The sequence below is a fragment of the Dermacentor variabilis genome, chromosome 7 (assembly GCF_050947875.1).
Source record: "Dermacentor variabilis isolate Ectoservices chromosome 7, ASM5094787v1, whole genome shotgun sequence".
Taxonomy (NCBI): Eukaryota; Metazoa; Arthropoda; class Arachnida; order Ixodida; family Ixodidae; genus Dermacentor; species Dermacentor variabilis.
The window spans coordinates 11350639-11377284 of NC_134574.1; the positions used below are offsets into that span (position 1 = coordinate 11350639).

At 47.2% G+C, this 26646-nt stretch overlaps 1 protein-coding gene and 1 pseudogene across 10 annotated transcripts in view; both read right to left on the minus strand.

The window, feature by feature from the left end:
* Positions 1 to 26646, minus strand: part of LOC142587326 (egl nine homolog 1-like) — a 249396-nt gene that overhangs the window by 170444 nt on the left and 52306 nt on the right. The window lies entirely within an intron of this gene.
* LOC142588011 (uncharacterized) lies at positions 9854 to 12882 on the minus strand (annotated as a pseudogene).

The following is a 26646-nucleotide window of genomic DNA, read 5'->3' on the forward strand; positions in this document are numbered from 1 at the left end:
CAATGTCCTCAAGCGCTGCCAAATTGACCATTCCAGGGCATCCCTCCCTACAGTGAACGTGGGAGGTTCTGTCCGCATTAAGAATGGTAGATGGTCCACCAAACCAAAGGTGCTGCAACTATTCGGCACTCTCAGGTCACATGAGGTGATCACGAAAGGTGGCATAATTCTGCAGTGCAATCGACAGTGACAATGACGAGCCTCCTCTAGAAAAGGCTTTCCAGCCTCCCAAGAACACAGACATTGCCCGTGCCAACGTCTGCAGTACAAAGTGCGCCAACACGCCAGTCGCCAAGTCCTGTCCCAAGGTGGCCACAAAGACGGCGCAGACCACCACAGTGGCTAATGTAAGATAGGAACTTTAGGCCTTGAATGATATTGGTGACTAACAGTGATGCCCGAGTGCCATCTTTGTAACTTTTGCTTCTTTAAGTACTGGACAATTGTTCTTTCTTTATAAAATAAGGGGGATTTATAGTATCATACACAAAGATCATGCCCGGAGCTCGGCACGTGTATATCCTTAAAGATATTTATTTATTTATTTATTTATTTACAGAATACTGCAGGCCCGAAAGAGGGCCCAAGCAGGAGGGGCAAGAATACATAACAATATGTCAAAGCAACGCGTACAAATATCAGCATATAACACGATCATACACCTAACAACAAAGACGAGTAATAGTTGTAAAAGCAGAAAAATGAAAAGAAAAAGGCATGAACCGTACAAATATTAGCAAATAGTAACATCAAGTGCAGGGCAATGAAGCATAGCAACACAATGATATAAAGTTCTTTACGCACTTGAAACACAACTTAATTGTCAAGAGCATGTCACACATGCAAACACACACACAAAAAGAAAGAAAAAAAAAATTACCGACGATTACGTTACTTCCTAATGCGAAATTTGAGCGCAGTAAATAAGCTGTTTCACCTTTTCGATAGATTGAGGCAAAGAAATCGAGCAACACATGTATGCGCTATCACAGAATGTTTTTTTTATTTTTCACACGTATTCCTTTAACAAAGACTCCACTAACAGTTCTTGACAGTCATGAAGGAAGCTTTGTGGTCGGAGAAATAGACTGATATATGTTCGACTTGGTACACCAATGCTTCATTCTCAAAGACTAGATCTATACAAGTGCCTCGCGAGGTTGTCACAGCCGTGGGACGCATTACGAGCGAGAGGAACGGGATGTTCTCCCGCATAAGTGTTAGAAAATTGCTGTTTGTCTTTATGTCAAGCCGCCACCGATCTGGCTCTCTGATTGCCACCGCACAGGGCGAACGGCAGCGGCAATTTCGGCTCGGGCGGTGCACATATACAGATCCGCCGCCACCGATCTGGCTCTCTGATTGCCACCGCACAGGGGTTGCATTGGAGGAGGAGCGAAGAAAGGAATTAAGTTCGAGCCGGCGCTTTGACAACCGGAGACTCGCAGGAAGAGGGGGGAGGGGGGCGGCGTGTACACCCAGTGGCAAACGATGGGGGCAGAAGCGCGCGCAGCAAGCGGACAACACGATAAAGGGAGGAGGGAAGAGATAGCAGCGACTGACTGATGCCGCTGACGCCGATAGTGAGTCAACCCCAGCTGCGGAGTTGGTTTCAGGGACAACGAATAACCGGCGCGTCGGCAACTGAAGAGCACCCTATCCGCCACACAAGAACAGGGGGGGGGGGTACCCTTTCCTCCTCTTTCTGCATGGCGTCGACGGTGTTCTATGCAGTCACGTTATCTTGACTCTCTAGCGGCGTCAGCGGCATCCAGCGGTATCAGTCGGTCGCTGCTAGCGCTGGGGGGATGAAAGGGGGGCGGAGCTGGTTACGAGGCCGACGACGACGCGAAACCCAGGAACGGACGCCAAAGAGCTGCGCTCTAAAAATTTTACGAGGCCATTACTGCAGCCAACGAGACACAGGATAACCAAACACAAGAAAACAGATAAGCGTAGGTATAAATTCGCAGTACCTTAATGCCAGTGATATTAAAGACTTACATGTTCTAAAAGATCAGCATTAGATAATTGTGAAAAAGGTAGGTTGTTCCAAGCTCTTATGGTGCGCGGAAAGAAATAATATTAGAAAAGGTTAGTTCGGGTGTTATAAGGTGTTAAGGTTGTGGTACTACGGCAGCCATCTTGCGAGTAGTTCATATTCCCCCACCAGGCGATGTCAGTCATGACTGCAGGAATGCTCTTTGCCGATGCAGCACAACGTTATCGCTCAGAGCAGGACACGCCTGCATGTATCGGAAGCTTCTCGAACGTTATCAATACTTCCATCCGTTGTCTATTGTTACCGATGCTTATGGAATCTGATTGTGTGAGCGACGCGAATTCTCTAGTACTCACTGGAAGACACGTGGGAAGCAGGGATTACTCTGAACCTTCGATAATTCATGTATAACAGCCGACGTCTTTCGCCGCTGATCAGATTTCGACGATCGCCGACTGTGTTCGCCGTCACTATTACGTGACAATAGGAATACAACTGAACAATAGTATAACAAAATCCTTCTCACCATGAAGCTTCCTGCAGGTTGCCTTTGCAGCGCTAGTTGATTAGTGTCTATTTAGGAATCTCAGTAGCGTGAAGGAAAAAGACACAAAAGAAAAGCAGGGTATCTGTCGACCTCAGTGTCTCTGCATTAATGAGACATGCCCGGAAAGAGGAATGCAACCGTGTCCCGTGTTCTTTTTGTCTGTTCTCTGTTTTTGCGACCGTCTGCCTGGCCATCCCGACGCACTTACCATGTGCAGATGACAAGGCGTGGATTTTTTTCGTGGTTGTGAGAAGAAAAGGCTGAGGGGAGTTTTGCTGGCCTGACAATGCGAATGGCTGACAGCTGAACATCAGCCAGCAGGAGGCTAGGGTAAATAGTATAGAGGAGGGAAGTAATAACTCAGCGCGCTATCACATTGCGTGGCCGGCGCCGTCTTGTCCTGCGTGACAGGCAGGCCGTGGACAAAAGCGCGCACGTGCGCTTTCGTCTGCCGAGAGGATGCTGTTCTCGTGCACGTAGAAAATTTGAAGGTATCTCGTCAAAAACGCGCATTCTTGTAGAACAAATATCGCTATTGCTGCTTTCTTCCTTTTTTTTTTTATTTGAAGGCTTTGCTAAAGCAGGCGTTTGTCTTCATTGATATGTGATGTATGTAATTTTTTCACTCTATTACATTCCTAGCTTACTTCAAGGATGTAGAAACTCGCTACAATAGATTGCAGTACAGAAAAGCGAAGATAACGGAAGCACATAACAATGTTCTTTGTCACACTTTCTCGACATGTATGGTATTGTGCAAAACAACACATGAACAAGACACTATAGCTAATAAGGCTGTATTTCGGATTTGCCAAAGAAAAGAAGGTGTCATCCCAACGGCTGCTAGAATCTCTAATCATTCAATCGACGACAGCTACAATGAACCGGACACCAGGGACTATGCCTGCCATTTATGCACATTCATTACGTCACATGCTGGCTATATAAGTGACGACGATTTCCTGTCAAACTCAGTGAACAAGGAACTCGTACGCGGTTCCAAAACGTCAGATTATTCATCAGACTTGGTCAGTGACCGTAATTCCTTTAATTTCGGATCCCGTCATTATTTACATGTTTTGGGAGGAGGGGGGGGTATGAGTTGCATAACTATGAAATAGCGTGAAAAAACAAATAGACGGGGCATTCGCAATAAAGCTGGCCACGAGGCTCCCTTTTCATTTTTCTCGTCCGTTGATTTTGGGACCCTCATCTGCATACTGTATGTACTAAACTGATGTTTTATTATGTATTCATCATTATTAACATATGAACTGCTCTTTCTCGTGTGCTTCGTCACATGTCCTCTCCTTGATGTTACTTATTATGACAATGCAATATGCAAAACTTTTTGCAATAAGTTTGCCCTCGACTTTTAGTGAAGTATTAGAATAGCATATTGAAAAGCGAAATTGCACATCAGGTTTGAATAGCCTGCCAAAACATGTCGTAATCGATAAATACGATCTACGCGGCATTCGTTTTTCGGAACGATCAACTGTTGGTGAGCTTTCTTTAGAAGGTAGGGCGTTTTAGGGCTGCCAACTTCCATATATTTGCAAATCGTCTGTTAGGTTCGTTTATAGTCACAAATCAAATCGCAGGGCGTGTGCGATCCCCACTTCAGCAGTGCATACTCAGGTCGATTTTACACTGAAACACTGCCAGGGCGCATGTGCGCAAATGACAAAAAGAATGTATCGGTTAGAAACATGCGTAAAAATAGGAAGGACCCCCTCACCCGTGTTCAATTGTGCGCTGTAACGATGTTTCATAATGCCTAGACCTTGAGGTCAGCTATGTATGGTTATGTATGGTCAGGTTATGTACCCAAACGAAGGACAAAGGAAAAAATGTACGTACAACGAAAAACCCATAGTACACAGCACTCTTTCATCACATTAACATTTTATTTATATATATATAAGGCCAGGTCGCTTGGCGCTGTTTTTGCCCAATTTCAGATAAGCAGGCATGAAACAGGCCATTGGCTCCACAGTCTTGTCAGTAGAATATGATTCGCGCATATTTCACAAAATGTGCTTCCTTTGTCACGTCACCCAGGGTTCACAATGCTTCAAGCAAGGGTAATTTTGCAGATCGCTGCCATCAAAATGAGGCCAATACGGCCTGATGTCGAACCAGTGACCTTGACTTTACCAGTGGAATTTTTCTCCGCATGAGTACTGTCGTTTATCTTCCATGTTTTCAGATGAGAAGCGTCACGCGAGTCGATAATATCTTTATGAAAAAATATGGTGAAGAACTTCTGTTGGACACATGTTCAAGTATCATCACACTGAGCTCATCTCTGGCTTGGACACGCCAGTTTGTGCAGCTGACAAGTGACAGCCGTATCATTGCTAATTGCTGAAACCTCCCATGAACCAAGTATTCCCACGTTGGTCATATTTCATCCGTGTCAAGAACCATTTTGACGAGGCTGTCGGCCCTTTCATCATAATCATGCGAGCCGTGACCGAGGGGTGTCGCGGGGTGAAAGGCCAATCACAACAGCCTGTCCACCGCCAGGAAGAGGGCTCGAAAGGGGGCAGCTTATCGGTGCCCTTTCAAGAGGCCTTGGCCGCTCAGCAGGTGCAGGCGCTCTGGCTCAAAGTCTCAGGCTCGCCGGGAGGATCGAAAGGCGGATCACAACAATGTGTTATGCTTTATTGTATGCTAGTCTTATCCACCGCTCACGGCTGGCTGATCCCGTAGCTAACGTGAGTAGACCATCGCTCTAACCACTGACCAAGCGCGAAAAACACGAAAAGGCATTATCATCGGAAAGGCATGGCTACAAAATACCGGCCCAGGCCAATGGGTGGCACCACGTGGTGTGGATGGGATCCAATTTGTTCTCTACAGTCTCGTCGTACTGCTCGTTGAGTACTACAGCATGAGTGCTTTTCGCATCACTCATACAATCAGATTACATAAGCGTCGGTGACAACAGGCAAAGAATAGAAGCATCGATAACGTTCGAGAAACTTCTGATACATGCAGGCGTGTCCTGCGCCCGGTGAAAAGTGGTCACAGGTGAGAGATAAACAAGTACACGTGTCAATACAACTCCATTCCACTGCGTTGTGTCAGCCAAAGAAAAAAGAGAAGGGGAGGATTCCTCTATTATGCTACTGTAATCGCGCCATCTACAGGGTCAACGACTGAACAGAAGTTTCACGGAGGAATTTAGCGCACCATGGGCGAGGCCTCCTCCCTTCTTCGGCCACACAGGTGGCTCTCTCATGCTTGGCTGGCACGTGTTTTCGCCATGGCTGCTATGCATGTACTAGCCCAACAAAAGAAGGAAACAACAGCGTGTCTCGCGGCCTTGGCCATGCCTCTGGGAGTAGTTCCTCCAGCTATTCAGGATGATGGACAGGCATTGTGGGGGAGCCCAGGGGCGCACTCTTATAACGGTTCCAAATGTGAACCGGGGATGCTAATCTGGATAGTCCGCCATTTTCTTCGAGGCATGACGTTGACGCGACGCGTTCAAAATGGCGCTGATAGCCCCATTTTGCTTTCGTCCCGTGACGCAGACTTGATGCTTTACCTAATAAACTGAAATGAAGGCACCTAACCTAACGCTCTTAAGAAAGCAAAGCAGTTTTCCTCCCCAGAAAAAACAAAGCAGCTAGCTCAAAGCATACGATTATTCCATCAAAAACGCTTCTGGCTTCCGTCATCTGCTGCGTACAAGCCGTCGTCTGCTTCATTAGATAGGATGCGCGTACCCGGTAAACGGAATGAGTCATCAAACATTAGTGTCAACACACTTGTTTTCTACCTCGAGGCAATTTACGTGACCAACCAGTGGTAAGGAGCACACATTTAGGGCGCATTATCGCTACCTCGTGAAATGCAAGTGACTCAGCCCAACTCCGCTGGCTGAGAAATGGCCATATATCACCAATAGCGTTGCGCGCGCCAGAGATATCTGCTAGCGCGACGCAAATGCCGGCGCTGCCACGTCTTGTTCAGTTCGCTGGTTACTCGCACCGCAGAGGAAACTTCAAAGCGGCGCCTTGCGTACATTCCTTATTATAAATTAAAAAGGCGAGGTTGTTCTAACTTTTGATTGTGCAAAAAGGCATCAATCTTCTTTATTTTATTTATTTATTATACCTCAAAGGTCCCTGAACAGGATATTACAATCTTGATTACAATACAAACGCAACAGTGAAAAGCAGACAACGTTGCGCAAAGTCTCCTATGTTCAACCAACATTATTTCATACAAACGTGTTCTTTTAAAAAATGATGGCCCAAAACACAAATGCCAACACCACCCGAGAGCGATGCAAATACTATGAGCATTGTAAGGATTGGAATCGGGCAAGAATTAGATGGTAGCTGGCCCATGCCGTCGTCAAACTCATCCACGTTGAGGACGTAGTTGAAGTGAGAGACTTGTTCTCATCGAGAACGAGGAATATGGGTTTATTTACAGTACCTACATAAGGACGTTGCAGTACATCAGTCTAGCATGACTGCGAGACAAAAAGCCCACACAGCAGCCACACAACAGCTGCTTATAAACACTCTGTCCTCCCTAGATCCCTCGGTGAGGAAAAAACGGCAGTTCACCGCCAATTCGGAGCATCCAACATCATCGTAGCCAACCCGCCTTTCAGGGGAGAGTTACCCAGTCATTTCCGCACAAGTTGTACTGCCCCCACCGAGGCGAGATGGCCTTCGCAGAACTGGGTCTTGCCCTAAGGAGGCGCAACTTAATCCCCGAGCTGACCCCCGCAGAGTGGCCGCCGTGGTTCTACATAGTGTTGCGTCTTTTAAGCTGCGTGAGACGGCAGCGCAAAATATTTTCCAGAGGCTCCCCTGCTTCAAACAGTGGCCACGGCGAATTCATGAACAATACTTGGCCTGCCGACCGCGTTTAGTCATAGCGGTGCCGAGAGGGTGTTGACGCGGCACATTGTCGTCCCTACAAAACGAGTCACAGCAGCAGGTGGGCAAGGGTTCCGTGGTCACTTCTACGGAACTCGCCAACCTCGCAGCTGGTTCTGGCTGAGAAAATTTTGAAGGTCGGTACCCTTGCCAGCAGTTCGTAACAGCTCCTCCATGGCCTGGAAAATCTAGACTGGCCAGCGCTGATAACCGTTGGGCAGGAAGAGAATGGCTGGTGGCAAGAGCGACCAGCTGTGAAATGATGACACCGCCCCAAAATATCCAACAAGGACAGGCAACTGTAAAACAAACTCCACAACACAGCTTTGCACCGAGATGACGTATCTTGGATCTCACATTAGACCCGCTAGGCTTCAAAGAAAACACATATGCATAAACAAAAACAAAACAAGCGGACATTTTTGTGTGACATTTGATTGAGCCACGTCAGAGGACAGTGGTCGGTCTCGAAGATGAACTTCGCTCCGTACAAGTAACACGACAACTCCTGGGCTGCCCAAACTAAACAAGCACATTCCTTCTCCGAAGCGCTGTAGGCTTCCTCTCTTACAGTTAGTTTACGGCTGGCATAGAGGATAGGATGTTCCTCGTTATCGTCACCGACCTAAGTACCCCGTCCATACCCTAGTCGCTTGCATCACACTGAACTATGAATTCCTTTGCGTTGCCTCGCGCACAAAGCACAGGACGAGAAACCAATAGCGTTTTCAAATTATGGAAAGCATTCTCTTTGTCCTCATCCCAGTGCACGCTATTCGGTGCTCCCTTTTGGAGGGCGTCCGTTAAAAGACTTGCCATTTGCGAGTAATTCGGAATGTGCCATTGATAGTACCCCACAATCCCAAAAATGAATGAATGTCTGTTTTCGTGCACAGCAGAGAAAATTCTCCAATCGTAGCTATTTTCAGCTCGTCCGGTCGTCTCGTGCCATGACCGACAACATGGCCCAGATAAGTAACCTGCAAGCAGCAAACCTACACTTGTCCGCCTTCATCGTTAAGCCGGCTTCCCTCAACCGTGAGCACACCTGTTTGAGGTGCGATACGTGCTGTTCCCAGCTGTCCGAAAAAATTGCTACATCATCAAGGTATGGCAAAGCGAACTCCTGCAAGTCCTTTAGGACAATATCCATTAACTTAGAGAAGCTAAACAGCGCCTTCTTCAGCCTGAAGCTGAGTGCGAGAGAGCGAAAAGTGCCTACAGGTGAAATGAATGCGGCACAGCGGCTGGCACTTTCTGAAAGGGGAACTTGCCAGTACCCCCGCACAAGATCTATAGTTGAAATGTATTTAGCAGCGCTAACTTTTTCAATTCGTTCCTCAATGTTGGGTATCGGGTACAGCTGATCCCTAGTGATGGCATTTAACTTCCTGTAGTCAACACACGGACGAGGGTCCTTGTTCGGGGTTTCTACCAGTATTAGCGGTGACGTGTAGTCACTGTCAGCGGGCTCAATAACTCCCAACTCTAGCATGCGCTGTATCTCTGCCTCCATAATTTCTCTGTCTTGGAGACACTCTGCAAGGCTTTGATCTTACGGATTCGGTTGATGTCAGCTCTATTTCATGCGTTATTAGTTCGGCTCTACCTGGCCGATCGCTGAACCTGTCGATATATTCCCCTAACACCCCTTTTAGCTCATCTAGCTGCTCGGGTCTTAGAGCGTGCGAGCTTACCGAATGTTTTACTACTTCTTCTAGGCCGATTTGAGAGTTGGAGGTCGCCTTATACTTTTAAAGCTTGGTACTAGTGCCATCCTGGTCTTTGAGGGTATAGTTAACGACTCCGCTCTGCCCTGCATATGGCTTCATCAAATTGCAGTGATACATCCTCACCTCCTTCCTGCGACCCGGCATTTTCAGAGTAGAGTTAGTATCTGAAAGTTTGTGCAAAACTTTAACGGGCCCATCCCAGTGAACTTCAAGATTGTTCTTTCTTGAAGGTTTGAGGATCATTACCTGGTCTCCGGCATTAAATATACGAAGCCTCGCATTCTTGTCATAATAGAATTTGGCGTTCTTTTGAGCTGCTCCCATGTTCTTTTCGACTAGTTCTTGGGTTGCACTTAGCCGTTACTGACCCTTGATCCACCTTGAATACTGACCCTTGATCCACCTGAATTTCGGTTGGAAACCCAACTCGTGCAAACACTGTCAAAAGCGCGTCTACTACTTCGGTGGAGCTGAGCTCTTTCAGAGGGATTGCTTCCGGAAACTTTGTAGCCGGACAGAGCATGGTAAACAAGTACCTGTAACCCGACTTTGTTTTTGGTAGAGGCCCTACCGTGTCTATCACAAGTCATCTGAAAAGTTCTGTTATTAAGGGCAATACCTTTAGTGGAGATTTCCATGTCTCTCCTGGTTTACCCGAGTGCTAGCAGGCATTGCACGATCTCACAAAGTTTTCTACATCTTTGAAACAGCAAGGCCAGTAGTATTACATAAGCAATCGTTCCTTTGATTTGTTTATAACTACGTGGCCAGACCATCGAGTTCCATGACAGAGACTCAAAAGGTCCTCCCTGTACTTAGTAGGTACGACTAACTGATCTAGAATCCTGCCCTTTCGGTCTCTGTAGTGCCGATACAACAATCCTCCTCTCCCTTGTATTGTCACGTTGCGCCTAGCAATGCCTTCTTTAGCTGTGTGATGTTATTTAGCTAAGCTGTCATCATTCCTTTGCTCGGCTGCCAGTGACTCTCTGTCCACACGTAAGAGCTGATCAAAGTTCTTGGAGGCCGGTGATAGTAACGACCCTGTCTCGCTTACGGTTGCGTCAGCTGGCTCTTCCTGCAGGCGAGAACTTTGACACCCTAGTGATACGCTCTCATTGAGCTGGTCAGCTGGCAGGCTCTCCTCAACTGTTTTTTTGTCCCTCGGGCCTAGCTCGGATTCGGTTATTGAAGTTATCTTTTTTGCTGTTTCCGCTGCAGCAGCTTGCGCATTTTCAGCCGAAAGCGACGCGATTTTACGAGCTTGGCCTCGTGTCTATGTCTGTACTAGGCCCTCTCCCAGCTTAAGCCCTTTTTCACGCAATAACCGCTTTGAACGATTTGAAAAAATGTAAGGGTACTGCAGTGACAAAAATTTGGAAACTGCAGCCTCAGTCACTAGCTCCCCGAATGGTCCACTGATCTTGACTTTGGCCATGGGTAGACGCACGCTGTGTTCTTCTACAACCTGTTTAATCCATGCTACTTCTCCAGTGAAGTCATCTACCATCACATAAGATGGATGGACTATGTCCACAGTGGCGGCACTGTCTCGCAGCACCTGGCATGGTTTGCCATTAATTGCAAGTCGTGAAGATATGGGCTTAAAAGTTGCATATTCTCGTCTTTTTCATCCACGTAGGAGAAAACTACGCTAGGCTTCCTGCAGTCTACCACGATATGTCCTAGTTTGTGGCACTTGTAGCAGCGAATCGGTCTGAAAGATTCAAATTTTCTTTTCTGCTCTTTTCGTACAGTTTCCCTGTTTGATTTCTCGTCGCTCTTTTCTGAGGGCTTTTGCTGCATGTCTACAGGCTCCAGTTGTTTAGTCTGCGAACCCTTTTTGAACGGAAATGGTTTCCGTGGCCCATTTCGACCGTCCCAATTTCCATCCTCGGTGTTCAGCTTTCTATGCGTTGCATACTCTTCGGCTAATTCAGCCGCCCTTTCTTCAGTGTTTACATTTCCTCCGTCTTAAGCCCACAGTTTCACAGATGAAGGGACGCTTATGTAAAGCTGCTCTAGACACATGCATTCAACGATCATGTCTCTGCTGCTGTGCGCTTTCACGCTTTTCAACCATTTGACTAGGTTGGCCTTTAAGCTATATGCAAACTCTGGATATCCCTCGCTATCCTTTTTGCCTGTACTTCCAAACCTCTGCCAAAAAGCTTCAGCTGAAAGGCGGTACTTTTTGCAAAGACTAGCCTTAACTTTCGCATAATCATATGCATCCTGTGCATTGAGTCTGGCGATTACTTCCGCAGCCTCACACGGCAACATAGACAGCAGCCGCTGTGCCCATGTACCCGGGCCGAAGTTCATCTTCTCGCAAGTCCTTTCAACACTTCCTAGGAACAAGCCTATGTCGTTCCCGACCTCAAATGGCTATAACAGCCTGTCCGTGGGGTATGATTCTGCCTCACTTCATCGCTCCAGAGCCCCTTTACTTCCTTCAGCCAACACCAAATGTTTACTTTCAAGTTCAAGTTGCATTTTTCTTTACTAGCGATCTTTCTCGCGTTCCTCTCTCTCTGTCTCTGTCCCGTTCTTATCTGTCCCGTTTTTCTGTCTCTCTGTCCCGTTTCTTTCTTTTCCTAAGAATTTTCAACCCAATTTCAGTGTCCTCCTCACTGGCCTATTCCGAAATCAGCTGCAATAATTCCGGTTTTAGCATTTTCTTGCGTACCTCTAGGCCCAGTTCCTCACTAACAATCAACAATTCTTCTCTCAGCAGTGTCCCTAACTCCATAATTGCTGCTTTACTGCCTTGGTGCTACCCGCTAAACATCCCTAGCTAAACACATCCCAGCTAATAATCAACAATCCAGCTTCCTTACTGTTCTAAACAGAACCACAAAATGAAACCTAGAGAATGAAAGCAAGAACCAACCAATCACTGCAGACAAAGCACCACGTCACAAAGTCTGTGTCACCGATGCCAGCCAGTTGTAAGAGTTGGGGTCGGGCACGAAACAGATGGTAGCTGGCCCATGCCGTCGTCCAAGTCATACACGCTGAAGACGTTATTGAAGGGAGAGACTTGTTCTCATCGAGAACGAGGAATATGGGTTTTATTCACGATATCTACAGGAAGGGTGCAGAATGTAACAATTCATCAATCCTCACTTGATCGTCATTCATCATGCCTCACTTGATCGTACCAGAGCCCCTTCACTTCCTTGAGACAACTCCAAGCGTTTGCTTTTAAGCTCAAGTTGCATCTTTCTTAACTCCCGTTCCTCTTTCTCTCTGTCCCGTTTCTCTCTTTTCCTAAAAAGTTCCAACCAAATTTTAATATCCTTCTCACTAGCCTGTTCGGAAATCAGGTGCAATAATTCTGATTTTAGCATTTCCTTGCGTACTTCTAGGCCCAGTTCCTTACCAACAATCAACAATTCGTCTCTTAGCAGTGTCCTTAACTTCATGATTGCTGCTTTACTGCCTTGGTCCTGCTCACTAAACCTAGCTAGGAGAACACAACCTAGCTAACAATGAACAATCTAGCTTCCCTACTGTTGTAAACAAAACAACTACAAAATGAAGCCTAGAGAGTCAAAGCAAGAACCAAGCACTCACCGCAGAGACAGCAACATGTCACAAAGTCCGTCTCACCGCTGTCAGGCAGTTGTAAGGCTTTAGGGACGATCCCACCACTGCCACCCAGTTGTAAGGATTGGAGTCGGGCATGAATTAGATGGTAGCTGGCCCATGCCGTCGTCCAACTCATTTCCGCTGGGGACGTTGCTGAAGTAAGAGACTTGCTCTCAACGAGAACGAGGAATATGGGTTTATTTAGAGTATCGACATAAGGACGTTGTAATACATCAGTCTAGCATGACTGCGAGAGAAAAAGCACACACAGCAGCCGCACAACAGCTGCTTATAAACACTCTGGCTTCCCTAGATCCCTCGGTGAGGGAAAAACGGCAGTTCGCCACCAATTCGGAGCGTCCAACGTCATCGTAGCCGACCGTCCTTTAAGGGGGAGGGTTACACACTCACTTCCGCACAGGTTTCACTGCCCCCACCGAGGCGAGACAGCCTTCGCAGAACTGGGTCTTGCCTTAAGGAGGCGCAACTTAATCCCTGAGCTGACCCCCGCAAAATGGCCTCCGTGGTTCTCCATGGTCTTGCGTCTTCTAAGCTGCGTGAGACGGCAGTACAAAATATCTTCCACGGGCTCCCGTTTCAAGCAGCGGCCACGGCGAGTCCATAAACAATACCTGTTCCGCCGACCGTGCTTAGTCATAGCGGTGCCGAGGGGGTGTTGACACGGCACATCGTCGTCCCTACAAAACGAGTCACTGCGGTAGGTGGGGAAGGGTTCCATGGTCGCTTCTCGGCAACTCGCCAACCTCACAGCTGCGTCTGGCTGAGAAAATTTTGAAAGTCGGTACCCTTGCCGGCCTCGTAACAGCATGCGTTATGAACAAAAAATTTTCACGGTGCCAAACGACGAGGAAAACATGGCGATACGCATTCCTCTCACCCGCCATTGCAAATGGCTGCTCATTACCATAATTCGCGCAGCTCGTCGCACCACAAATTATGGCGGAAAATCTCTGCAATGGCGGCCCAGCACAACGTCACGCAGCGTCAAACTGACATTTACGAAATGGCCCTTCCTGTGACGCTCCCCATAACACATTCCTTCAGCCAATCAGCAAGCTGGCATGGTGCATATCTTGGATCCCCACCACATATTCGCGAAATTTCAGATGCATTGCACTGGCTTCTGTACGCTACTGCTCACTCTTTTTTTGAAGTGCTAACGTCGCAATATAGCTGTCAAGGACCAAAAAATGTATTAGTCGATAAAATTTGTAGCTCCACGTCTCTTTCGTCATCTTGATGAAAACGCAAAATTGCATTTTGCAGAACTTCCGTTTCCCGGCACAAATTTGAAGGCATGTGAGCTCTCGACAGCCAATCAGAGAGTCAACATGGTGGATAATGGCAGCCGTGCAGCCGCCATGCGTGTCGAGAATAGTACCCCGGTTCACTTCACTGCTTACGTCACGAAATAGGCCGCTCCCAAGCAGGAAGTGCAAGACACTACCTATAAACGAGAGGGTGCTACCTCTGAAGTGTATGTCATCATATGACGAGTTAAGAATTGCAGAATGTTTGTTCTTGTTCAATAAATATGAAGTATCATTTAAATATTGTCCTGAAATTTTCAATTATCATTGCGTGTTGACATATTCTTTTATTGTACATTAGGCAATATAATATTACCATTTGTTTAATCGTTCGTCGCGAGGTGGTAATCCACGCATTAAAAATTGTTACCACTCGAACCAAAGGAAATGGCCCCATCACCATAAGTTGTGCAGAAATTTTGAAAGTTGGTTCTTTATTCTATGATGTCGTCGCACAGGGACTCTTCACGACGGCAAAGGGCGATGGTTAGCTTTCACAGACAATAATGATGCCGAAACTCACCTGTCAGCTCTGATAATGCGTCTAGCACCTCCAGTCGTTGACAGGTCCGGGAGAGCAACCAGAGGCAAAGAATGAAGGGCGCCGCCATGTTTTCATGTGTATGAACTCGCACTTCAAAAATGATCAATGCGCGCGAGCGCGCACCACCCACAAGTGTCCGAGGCGGCGCGGCCATGGTTGCAAGCAAACAGCCAAGCCACAGCAACGGAACCCAAAGCGGACTACCTTTTCGCCGGTTCCACTCATGGCCAACGACGGGTTCGCTTTGAAAATTATTGACAGGTGCGTGACGTGTTCAAAATTTGCGGTACCGCACCGCTGCCGCTGACGCAACCACAATTCTGACAAATAACGTGAGGGCAAGGGAACTGTTTCCCTTTCGGAACCGTTATAAGATTCTGCCCCAGGAATCCTTCGGCGAAAAAGTGTAAAACGTTCGTTCCTGAGGTAAAACGTTTTGGCCCACCGCATTCGGAGAAGCTGTGAACTTCCCAGTTCAGCACTTTTGTGGCAGTCATGTAGATGGCACGAGGTGAAAATTTTGCATGTAAGTGCGAAAAAAGTATAAATTTCTTCCTTTTTTTGCAGTTTGTCGCCGTGATTATACCATATTACAATAACAAATGACCATAGCTGCTAATGTTTGAGATACGAGTCCTTAGATTGTGGTACGGTTTGAAGATTGCGTCGACTTTATCGATGTTACCAGTGGAAAAAATAAGTAAAATTCACGCATCCTGTGCAGCGTTTCTTTTTGCTTTATTGGAAAAGTATGCGTTGAGATTTTGAATTCAGGCTTCAAATTGTCTCATCCAAAACGGCAGGTTCGTACCTTTAGTACTTTCCCACAAAAATGAGCAAAAGTAGGACCAGAATTCAAAATATTGCTTAATTTCGGTCGCATTATTAGGAAAACTTATAAAGGTACATAAATGAAATTTTGTGTTCTAAATGAAAATTCCTTGAACTCTAATTTATCCAAAATTTAGCTTCCTTGAGCATGTAGTTGCCGGGGTGTTTACAACAGAAGTTGAGATATATGGCAATCTTCAAAAGCAAATTATCGCAAAAATAAAAATTCAACATTATTTTGCTGCGTCCAGGAAAGAGATAAATATGTCCTAAAGCTACAGAGCAAGCCGCAATGCAGTAAATGCGGTAGTTTCTTCTAAATATGGTCACAACTGAAACACAATTCATGAAAACCATGTATCTCATGCTTGTTCTAGAACATTTATTTCCAAGTTACAATACTCAATTTCTTCATATTATATATAGTTGGAATCTACAAGAATTAAGCTTTTCTACAGTATATACGACAACTTTATATTCTAAGTAGAAGAGCCACCATGGTTTCTTCAAAAAGTAGTGAAAACGGGGGGCTTGTGCCGCCGGAGTGGGACCGCCACCTTAAAGAGTCAGCATGACAATGCCATGTTCGATGTGCTGTTAGTGGTTTTAAGTAAGGATCTGGGTTTATAGACAAGAGATTATTCTTGAGCGAAAACAGAAATTTTAGTCTTTGTAGTTTTCTTTGTAATTGTAGAATCTGAATGTTATGCTGCGTCATTAGATTAGAGGGAGAGTCACTTGTACGATATTTAGAATAAATGAACCTGACAGCTTTATGCTGTATCATTTCAAGAGCATTGATGTTAGTTTTTGTATAGGGATCCCAAACAATGCTGGCGTATTCGAGTTTAGGTCGAACGAGATGTGTATAAGCCATTAACCTAGTTCTAGGAGGTGCATGTTTTAGCTTATGTCTGAGAAAGCAAAGTTTCCTGAACGAAGAGTTACATATGTTAGAGATGTGAGTACTCCAGCTGAGGCTGTTGGCTAGTGCAATTCTCAAGTATTTGTACTCGCTGACTTCCGCAAGCAGTTCGGAACCTAGTTTAACAACAGTTTACTAATTTTCTTTTTGGTTATTGACATGTATACTGTTTTACTGGTATTTAATTCCATGCTCCATTGACGACACCACGAAAGAATGCTTTGGAGATTAGAGTTTAGTACTAATTGATCTTCCCAGCAGTTAATTTCATTATACAGTACACAAGTCCTAATTTGAACCGAGGATTTAATTTCATTTGCAATGTCAATGATGTATATTAAGAATAGTAAAGGGCCTAGTACGCTGCCCTGGGGCACTCCAGATGATACTGGAAGTTCATTGGATGAGTGATCATTAAATGAAACAAACTGCATGCGGTTAGTCAGATAAGCAGCCACCCAATTCACTAAGTAGGTTGGAAGGTTAATTGATCTAGTTTATTAATAAGTTTGCTATGTGATACGAGATCGAACACCTTTCTAAAATCTAAAAATATTACATCAATTTGACCGGTCCTATCAAGAACACTAGCAAAATTATGGATAACCATTGTTAATTGTGTTACAGTAGAAAAACCCTTGCGAAAACCATGTTGGCAAGAAGAAAGTATGTCGTTATCCCCTACAAACTTAATTTCCTTAGCTATGATATTGTTACAAGTGATGTTTATTTACAGGGTGAAACGAGGTCCGAGAGGGAAGCTACAGGCCAGGCCCAGCCGGTGCAGAGTACCCCGAGATCACGCGCCCCCTCTACTTCCTTCTTTCTCAGCCTCAGTCGCGCAGTGCTGCAACATTTTCCCCAAGGGCAGACGAAGCTCACTGAGCGAGTTAAAGGGACCTGTAATGGTACTGCTTCAGTCTGGCCACGTGAACAACTTGCGTCGCGCGTGAACGCCAATTACTTGCCGTCACTTTGGCGACGACATAGTTCACATCACTCAACCGGCTGAGTATAACGAATGGTCAGGTGTAAGTGGCGAGAAACTTGCAGTACAATCCCTTTTTGCGAACAGGTGTCCACAACCAAACATAATCACCGGGAGTAAAGCTGACAGGGATATGCCGCGCATCATAGCGAATCTTGCTGTTGCCTTGTGAGGACAATGTCCTAAGATGCGCCAGTCGACGTGCTTCCTCAGCACGACACAGAGTTTGGGCGATGGAAGGATCTTCTTGGCACGATAAAGGTAGAATAGTGTCCAGAAAGCTCTGGGGAGTGCGTGCGTACAGCAAAAAGAACGGCGCATATCCAGTAACTTCGTGCTTGGCACTATTGTACGGGTACGTTACAAAAGGTAAGACGGCGTCCCAATTCTTGTGGTCAGCAGCAACATACATTGATAACATGTTGGTAAGGGTTCGATTCGTCCGCTCCGTGAGGCCATTGGTTTGCGGGTGGTAAGGAGTGGAATGCCGATATGCAGAACCACAAACCCGTAAAAGTTCTTCAACGACGTCGGCGGTGAATTGCCGTCCATGGTGACTGATGACAACCCGGGAAGCGCCGTGAAGAAGTATGACGTGATGCAACAAAAATGAAGAGACATCTGCTGCAGTGGCAGATGGAAGCGCCGCCGTTTCCGTGTAGCAAGTAAGGTAATCTACGCATACTATAATCCAGCAGTAGAACAGCTAACGTCTTTGGGAGTGGGCCAAGCAAGTCGATGCCGACTTTTTCAAAGGGTAACGTCGGTGGCCTAACTGGTTGTAAATAGCCTGCTGGGGCCGTCGTCGTTTGCTTGTGACGCTGGCAAACAGTACAGCTGGCGACATACTGTTTCGTTGTTTTCCACAGCATGGGCCAGAAAAATTTGTCTAAGTCGGTGTAGTTGCGTGCGTGCAAAGCCAAAGTGCCCAGACGTGATATCGTCATGCGTGGAATGAAGGACAGCAGGGCACAGGTTTTCGGGCGCAACTAGAAGCAACAGGGGACCATCAGCCGAGTAATTTTTTTTTTGTACAGCAAACCATTATGAAAAGTAAACGGTGCTGGCTCATGTGCAGCTGCCCGTAAGGATTTCAAGGTAGGGTCGCAACATTGCTCGCTCTCGAAGGTACGCAGGTCTGGAAAGTCGGAAGAGATGGAAACTAGGTAGTCATCGAAGTCATCATCCTCAGCTTTAGTGTGAGGCGAAGGGAGACGGGATAGGCAATCAGCATCCGTGTGACAGCGTCCGCTCTTGTAGTTAACGGAAAAGCTGTACTCTTGAAGGCGCAAAGCCCAGCGGGCCAACCGACCAGACGGGTCACGCAGCCCAACCAGCCAACAGAGTGAATGATGGTCAGTCACTATCGTGAATGCGCGGCCATGTAGATACGGACGGAACTTCTGAATGGCGAAGACGACTGCTAGGCACTAGAGTTCAGTAACAGTGTAGTTTGTAGTTTGTCTCCGCTTTTGTAAGCGTCCGACTAGCGTAGGCAATGACATGCTCACGACCACCGCAGAGCTGAACAAGCACAGCGCAAACACCCGCACCGCTGGCGTCAGTATGCAGCTCGGTTGACGCCTCCGGATCAAAATGCCACAGTACCGGTCCAGAAGTCAACAAAAATTTCAGCTGTTGAAACGCCGACTCGCAGTCAGCAGTCCACAAGTATGGGGTGTCTTTGTGAAGGAGAGACATGAGGGGAGAGGCAAGCTGTGCGAAATTCTTGATAAAGCGCCAGAATATGAGCAAAAGCCCAAAAAGCTTCGCAGATCTTTCACCGTTTGTGGCCCTCGGAAGTCGCGAACCGCTGCTATCTTTTCAGGGTCTGGTCGTATGCCATTTTTGTCGACCAGAAAGCCTAGTACGAGGGCTTGACGCTCACCGAAATGACATTTCTTTGAGTTTAAAATAAGGCCAGCTTGCTGGATACAGTCAAGAACAATCGACAGGCGCTGATTGTGCTCATGAAATGTCCGGCCGTAAATAATGACGTCGTCTAAATAGCACATGCAAATTTCCCATTTGAGTCCGCGGAGCACGGTATCCATAAATCGCTCGAATGTCGCTGGAACATTGCATAAACCAAAGGGCATAAGGTTGAACTCAAAGAGACCGTCAGGTGTCATGAAGGCTGTCTTCTCCTTGTCTGAGGGGTGCATGGGAATTTGCCAATATCCTGACCGTAAACCAACAGAAGAGAAATACGACGCGGAATGGTGGCAGTCGATGGCATCATCTATTCGTGGTAGGGGGTACACGTCTTTCTTTGTGACGGTGTTTAGGCGGCGATAGTCCACACAGAATCTCAATGAGTTGTCTTTTTTCTTCACTAGGATCACAGGAGCAGCCCAAGGGCTACATGATTCCTGGATCACTCCTTTCTGTAACATTTCTTCAACCTGCTCGGCGATGACTTTTCTCTAATAATAATAATATTTGGGGTTTTACGTGCCAAAACCACTTTCTGATTATGAGGCACGCCGTAGTGGAGGACTCCGGAAATTTTGACCACCTGGGGTTCTTTAACGTGCGCCTAAATCTAAGCACACGGGTGTTTTCGCATTTCGCCCCCATCGAAATGCGGCCGCCGTGGCCGGGATTCGATCCCGCGACCTCGTGCTCAGCAGCCCAACACCATAGCCACTGAGCAACCACGGCGGGTGATGACTTTTCTCTCTGAAGGTGAAACGCGGTAGGGCTTCTGACGAATTGGCGTTGCTTGCCCTGTATGGATGCGGTGTTGCATACGAGACGCCGGTGGTGTATGAGACGCTCGTTGGCCTTGAGCAAAATCAAACACTGTGACGTAGCGAGCGAGCACAGCTTCCAGCAGACACTGCTCACTAGAAGACAGCGACTTGTTAATCATGCGCTTAAAGTCAGCAGAACTATCATGGTTGGAATCTGGGTTGGATTTTTTTTTCGGCAGTTGACATTTCGACCATTCCGACGCTGACAATGGCTTGTTCATCAAAACTTGCCAGTTTAAGTCGTAGCGGCAATGTTATGGATTGGGTTGAAATGTTCACTGTCCACAAATAAGTAATACCATCAGTGGTGACAACGAGGGAGCGAGGGACTATTAAATTTTTCTTGAGCGCATTGTTATAATCGGGCTCGGCTAAACCACAACAAGAACCTGTACAAGGGCGAGAAGTATTGACAGGTACAAACATTGCAGTCTGAGGGGGCAAACACACATCTTGTGACATGGAGAGAACGTCGGCGGCATCACTGTAGCTATCTGACATTGAACTTCGCGCGTCGTGGCGAAGAGAAATCGCGTCACTTCCACAAAGTTTCTCCCCACTCACGCAAGAAATCAATTCATAAAATAATGTCATGCATTGTGCGTGCAAACACAGTAAATTCACTTCAAAATGTCTGGTCCCCTATCGTAACTGAAACAGAACGGACCCCAAGTGGGCGTAACATTTCCCCGCCAACTCCACGAAAGGTTGCGTTCCGATCCCAAGAGAACATAACTTTTTGTCCAAGACGATTTTTGAAGGACAGGCTCATAACAGAAATTGCCGTCCCGATGTCAACTAAAGCAAAAGCGCTCACATTGTCAACTAAAACACACACTTTGTTTTAAAACAATTTTACACAAGGGGGTCTTGATGAAGATGAACATATTGGGGCCTCACCCCCGCCGGTCGCACCAGTCAGTTTCCCAGCGGCGGCGGTGATAACGAGCGACGAGGAGGTGATGGAGAGCATCGTTGTCGTGTCAGTGGTGGTGTGAGGCTGTGATCGGAAACGGGGGAGTCACTGCGGTTCACGCGTGCCTGCTGCAGCTGCTTGAAAGAACTGGGATACGGGTAGGGCTCGTCAGCGGGCACGCAGGGTGTGTAGGAATTAAACCGTGGAGCACGCTGCTGGCGGCGGTGGCAACACCTAGCAATGTGTCCAGGCTCACCGCAGCTATAGCAAATGCGGGAGTCGCGGCTTGTCGCGGGTGACACCGGTGACATGGGTGTTATGGGTGGAAACGTACTCTCAGGCTGGTTGTAGGAGGCAAGAGCCCGCGGAACAAATCGTTGTGGTGCATCGTGTCGGCGTCCCAGACTTGTCGGCTGCGGTGGCAAGTTGCTGCTCTTCGTATGGTCAGCATAGGTCCTGCGAGGTTCTCGGTAACTCTGAGGTGCCCAGGTGACCGGTGGCACACGAGAGTGATGATCAAATGCATACTGATAGCACACATGAGCGTCGTCAACAACTTTAAGGCATTCAAGCTGTCACATATAAGAGGGAAGATAAAATAAAATGGCAGACGAAGAAAGGTTTCGAGAAGACGACGAGGATGGCGTTAAGAATGACGTGGATTAACCGAAGACGAAAGAAGATAAAGAAGAAGTTCTCTGTGAGGTGACAAGAGATGATTGGTGGAGAAGTATCCGGTGAGATGGAAAGCGATGATTGGTGAAGAAGAGAAGAAGACGAAGAGAAGGATTACGTGGACTAACAAGAAGGCTATAAAAGGGCGAGGAAGGGCGAGAGACAGGGGGAGAGAAGAAAGCAGCGGAGACTTGGCGGGTCAGGGACGGTTTGACCGGAAGAGAGCGACGCCGGCTACTGCTCCAGCGTGCTCGTGTTCTACGGCTTTGCACCGCAGACTTCCTGCCGTTCCTGAGCCCGTTCCGGGGAGTCCACGGAGGACGCCACCACCTGCTACGGCCAGGGGTGTCTCTACCGCTGTTGCCACCCTTCCGGGTGGTGCCCCAACGCCAACATCATCGGCCACACCTCCACGGGCGCTTGGACCGGGAGCGTGTACGATGCAACCAACGATGCCTCAAGCGACGCCAGCCCTCGAACGTCGAACGCCACTCCGACGCCGGCTACAGGACCCACACCACGCCACATCCACACCGAACCAGACGTGAGCACGAACGCCAACCACTCTCAATAGAACGCTAGTGGCAGTGTTACCGGTTCGTGTGTACTGATAGTTTTTGTATCTTGTGTGTTAGTTTTGTTAGGTTTGTGTGCTGTTGTTCGTGTCGTGTGGGTGGTATTAAATGTGCATCTGTGTGGGTACACCTGTCGCCTAGTCCATTCTTTCGGCCAGAGTGTTCTCCGGAGGAGATCCGTGACACAAGCTCTTCTTTAACCACTTGCCGAATCACTGAGGAGATGTTGTCGTGGGTTGGGACGGACACACTTGTAATAGTAGTAACATTGTCTAAGCGTCCAAACTTTGGCCCAATCCTTCTCATTTTCAGCGCTTCAAACGCCCGGCAGTGTCTTTTCAGATCAGAAAGAGTACTAAGGTCTTCCTTCGTTAAAGAAAATTATAAACATCTTCAGCGATTCCTTTAAGCAGATCTCCTACTTTGTCTTCGTCTGTCATGGTAGCGCTGACGATTCCGCATAATTTCAGAACAGCCTCTATGTACATTGTACATGTTTCGCCAGGTAATTGAGCTAATCGGGAAAGCGTCTGCTCAGCCTTTTTTTTCTTAGAGATTGGGTCCCCGAAGCACTTGGTGAATTTTTCTACAAAATTATCCCAGCTTGTCAGAACGTTCTCGTGGTTTTCAAACCAGGGGAGCGCGGTTCCAGCGAGAAAAAAAAAACATGTTATCGAGCTGCTTCGTAGTGCTCCAGTGGTTGTGGCGACTCACTCTGTTGTAGTGTTTAAGCCAGTCATCGACCACTTCGTTCGCCCTCCCCGAAAAGGTGGGTGGCTCTCGCAACGGTGTCCAGTAGCCAGCCTGACCTGCGTGATTGCTGTCTGGTCCGCTGCAGGTGGGGTCGTCATTGCCTTCTCCGGAATCGGCCATGTCCACTGCTTGTGGTTGTAAACCGACCCAGCGTCTACTCCGTCGGACAGTTGGTAGAGCTGGGTCGTCCAGGATCGTCCAAGATTTACCCCGCTCGTCCACCAAAGATGTTACGAATGATATTTACAGGGTGAAATGAGGTCCGAGAGGGAAGCTACAGGCCAGGCCCAGCCGGTGCAGAGTACCCTGGGATCACGCGCGCACAATCTACTTCTTCTTTCTCTGCCTCAGTCGCGCAGTGCTGCAACAATATGTTCAAGTAGTTTGCAACATGATGAAGTTAGTGATATAGGATGATAACTTGTTACTAGTGTGGCGTTACTTTCTTCAGCACAGGTACAACATGTGCCAAGAGCCAATCTCTAGGCAGTGTAGCTGAAGACAAGGACACTTGAAATATAATAACTATAAAAGGTGCTAATGCTTCGGCATACGTCCTCAAAAAAAAATGTTGGGCATGTCATCTGGACCTGGGGAGGATTTAGTTTTAAGGTTGAGTAGCATTGAAACAACACCTGGTAATGACACAATATCAGGTGCAGAATTGTATGGCATACAGTTATGAAGATTTCAGTTATTAAGATATCGGGGCAAGGTAAACACATCCTCACACATGTCCTGCAATGTATATATAACCTGATAAGGGTGGTAGTTCCCCTGCAACTGGCATGGCATGTCTCAATGATACACAATCGTCGCCCTTCTCTAGTTATTTTGCACCAAATAGCTCTCACAGTGAGCCGACACTTTTGAAACCGTACAACAATACAATCGGCGGTGTACGCTTGCAGATGCTGGTGCATGGCTCTCATGCAGTCTCTGTGCAAGACACTTCTAGGGCGTTTTTCACAAGGAAATTCGTCCTCAAGGATCGTAGCCTCTCCACTGTTTTCAATATTCACAGCGAGAGAAACAACAAAGAAAAACAGGCCAAACTCGCTAAAGTTACAGTTCTGGAAACCTAAAACAACATGCTCCCTGCAGCCCCGCATTTGTTTCGGGGACTAAAAGTTGCGGCACTTTCTCAGTTGTGGTGGTGAGGACCGTTTTTCATATCCGCCGCCTAGGCAGCACTGGTTTCTCATATGATGCCTTGAAAGCACGCATTATGCCCAAATCAAGTGGCTGCACTTTCAAAGTGGTGTTGAGCACCAGGAAAAGTAGTCACATAAGTTCACATGTGGTGCGCTGAGCAGCTGTCAAGCACGCACCTGCCTTGCCTCTGCATGTCGCAGTCAAACTCGCCAATTCACTCTGCGAATAAATTGCGTGTCATGCATGCCTTAGCATTGTGCATGCAGCGCACGGGCACATAGCCCCGAAAGCAACGCGGCATCCTTAATTTTGCGATTGCAAAGGGCACGTGCCAGTTGCTACCATCCACATTAGTACACAGAAGCGCTGTAACATGCACTATACTGTGTTTTTTACCAGCACATGAGTAGTCTTTCATGGTGTGCATCTTGTCTAGCAGCATCTAATAAAATAACGCAGTTTCATGTGCATTGTAGTCGTCCTTCTCTGCGTAGCTTGCAATGATGGCTTGGTTTGTTACAAGCCAAGTATAAACATCTTGCTCACTTGCCGAAGCCACCTCACCGACAATCGATTTAAAGACATCCCATGCCACACCTTGAATTGATGCAGCCAGCCATTGCCTGGGCAGAAGTCAGAAAAATCTAGCAGGAATTCACATTTTTTGGCTTTGCCCAGCATCATTGGTCCATCTATTGGAATGTTGCGAGCCTGTGCGCCCACGAACCACTTGAGCAGTGCATCTCCTATGTCCGCATAGGTGGCTTTCCGCAGGCGATTTCTGTCCATCGAGCATAGCTGGCGATCTTTTCCTTTTTCTTTAGAAATGTCGAAATGCTTGATTCCGAAACATACTTCTTTATCAACTTGTAGTTTTTAGTATCTTGAGACAGTTCCATAGAAATTGCTCGCTTCATTGCCATGTCCAGTGCTTTTCGTTTAAAGACCGTTGCAGGCACGACATTCCTGACACTCAAGCGAAGAAGTGTGGAGACTAGTGTGGAAAGGCCTGCTTCCCAGTAATAGCCCGAAAACGAAACTTCTGGTCTTAATCACTCTCCTCAGCTCCCTTTTGCGAGGACAGGCAGGAGGGCAACCTTGGAAGCTACACGCCAACACTTGTGGGCAGCACATGTTGGCCAGGAGAGGGATTGACTGTGGGGAGAGGGTAGCTCACTTGAGAGGGGCACGAAACGGGTAATTCGCCTTGAGGAGGCTTGGGAAAACAGCCCTGGTGCACAGAGGATTTGGAGACTACTGTTATGTTGCTGCGCCAGGCTTACACTATCGAGCGTAGGTTAGGGCGTGTTGGTTCATAACTGAGGTTTTTTAGCGCACGAAAAGGGATGAAGGACAGTGGCAAGCGTTGTGTTCGCGTCCTGCCACTGTCCTTCGTCCCTTTTCGTGCGCTAAAAAACCTCAGTTACACCATCAGTTCACTGCAACCGATTGACAGGGCTCGAAGACATTTGTTGTATGTGCAATTTTGTGCCACTGAAAGAATATATATTTTGAGGGCTGCGCGGGTTGGATTCGTTTTAGGCGAAAGTTTGTCTCAAGTGGAGATATGGCGGCTTGACTGTACAGCCACTGCACCTGTTTCTGCCTGGATTGCGCGCTCTGGAGTTCTGGCTGTAATCGTTAAGTGTTCCTGTATATGCTCCCGCAGAGTTGCGCATAGGTCCACCATTGTGTTTCAGCTCTGCAGTGAAGCAGCTCCTCATGCGCGCGTGCACGCCCAGGAGGCAGATGCTTTTTTGTCTGCTGGTCACGAGCTACATGCGGCAATCGTTTGCAAGCGCTGAGCAAGATGACTTTTCAATGCAGGCTACGCTAGAATGATTGGTGTAGCCGGAGGGGTGCCAACCCCCTGAAATTTTGAGTTTGCTTGTACATATTGTTACAAGCACGGGGAAAAGGGGTTTATTTAGGCGTGCGAGGGCAGGAACGGCAGGCTACGAAGAACAGGAATGGCCGCTGCACAGTCTTCGTTGTCCTCTTCCCCTCTCTTCTTGATCCCCGCGTCCCTTTGACGCGCTTGGACGTAACAATATGTACACGCACATATACAAACACACGCACGTACGTACATCTAAGGAGTAGGACCCTCCTCTAAATAGAATCTCGACTACGCCCACGGCTTGAACAGCTCAAAAGTTCGCATGCAAATGCGTATTACCTTGCAACAAAAACCAGTGCAATGTTTTTCGGCATGCATATGAAGTTTTCTTGTGGAGGCCAGAAGGCAAGAAATGTTTTAAAGGGTGTTTAAAGAAAACCACACATATGTGGTGAACAATTATGTGAGCACATTTTGGCTCAAATAATTTTGAAGCGCCAGGAGAACTATCGTGCTTGCATTTATGTCAGTGAATGTTAACCATGACTCTCATTCATCACTAACTGTCGTT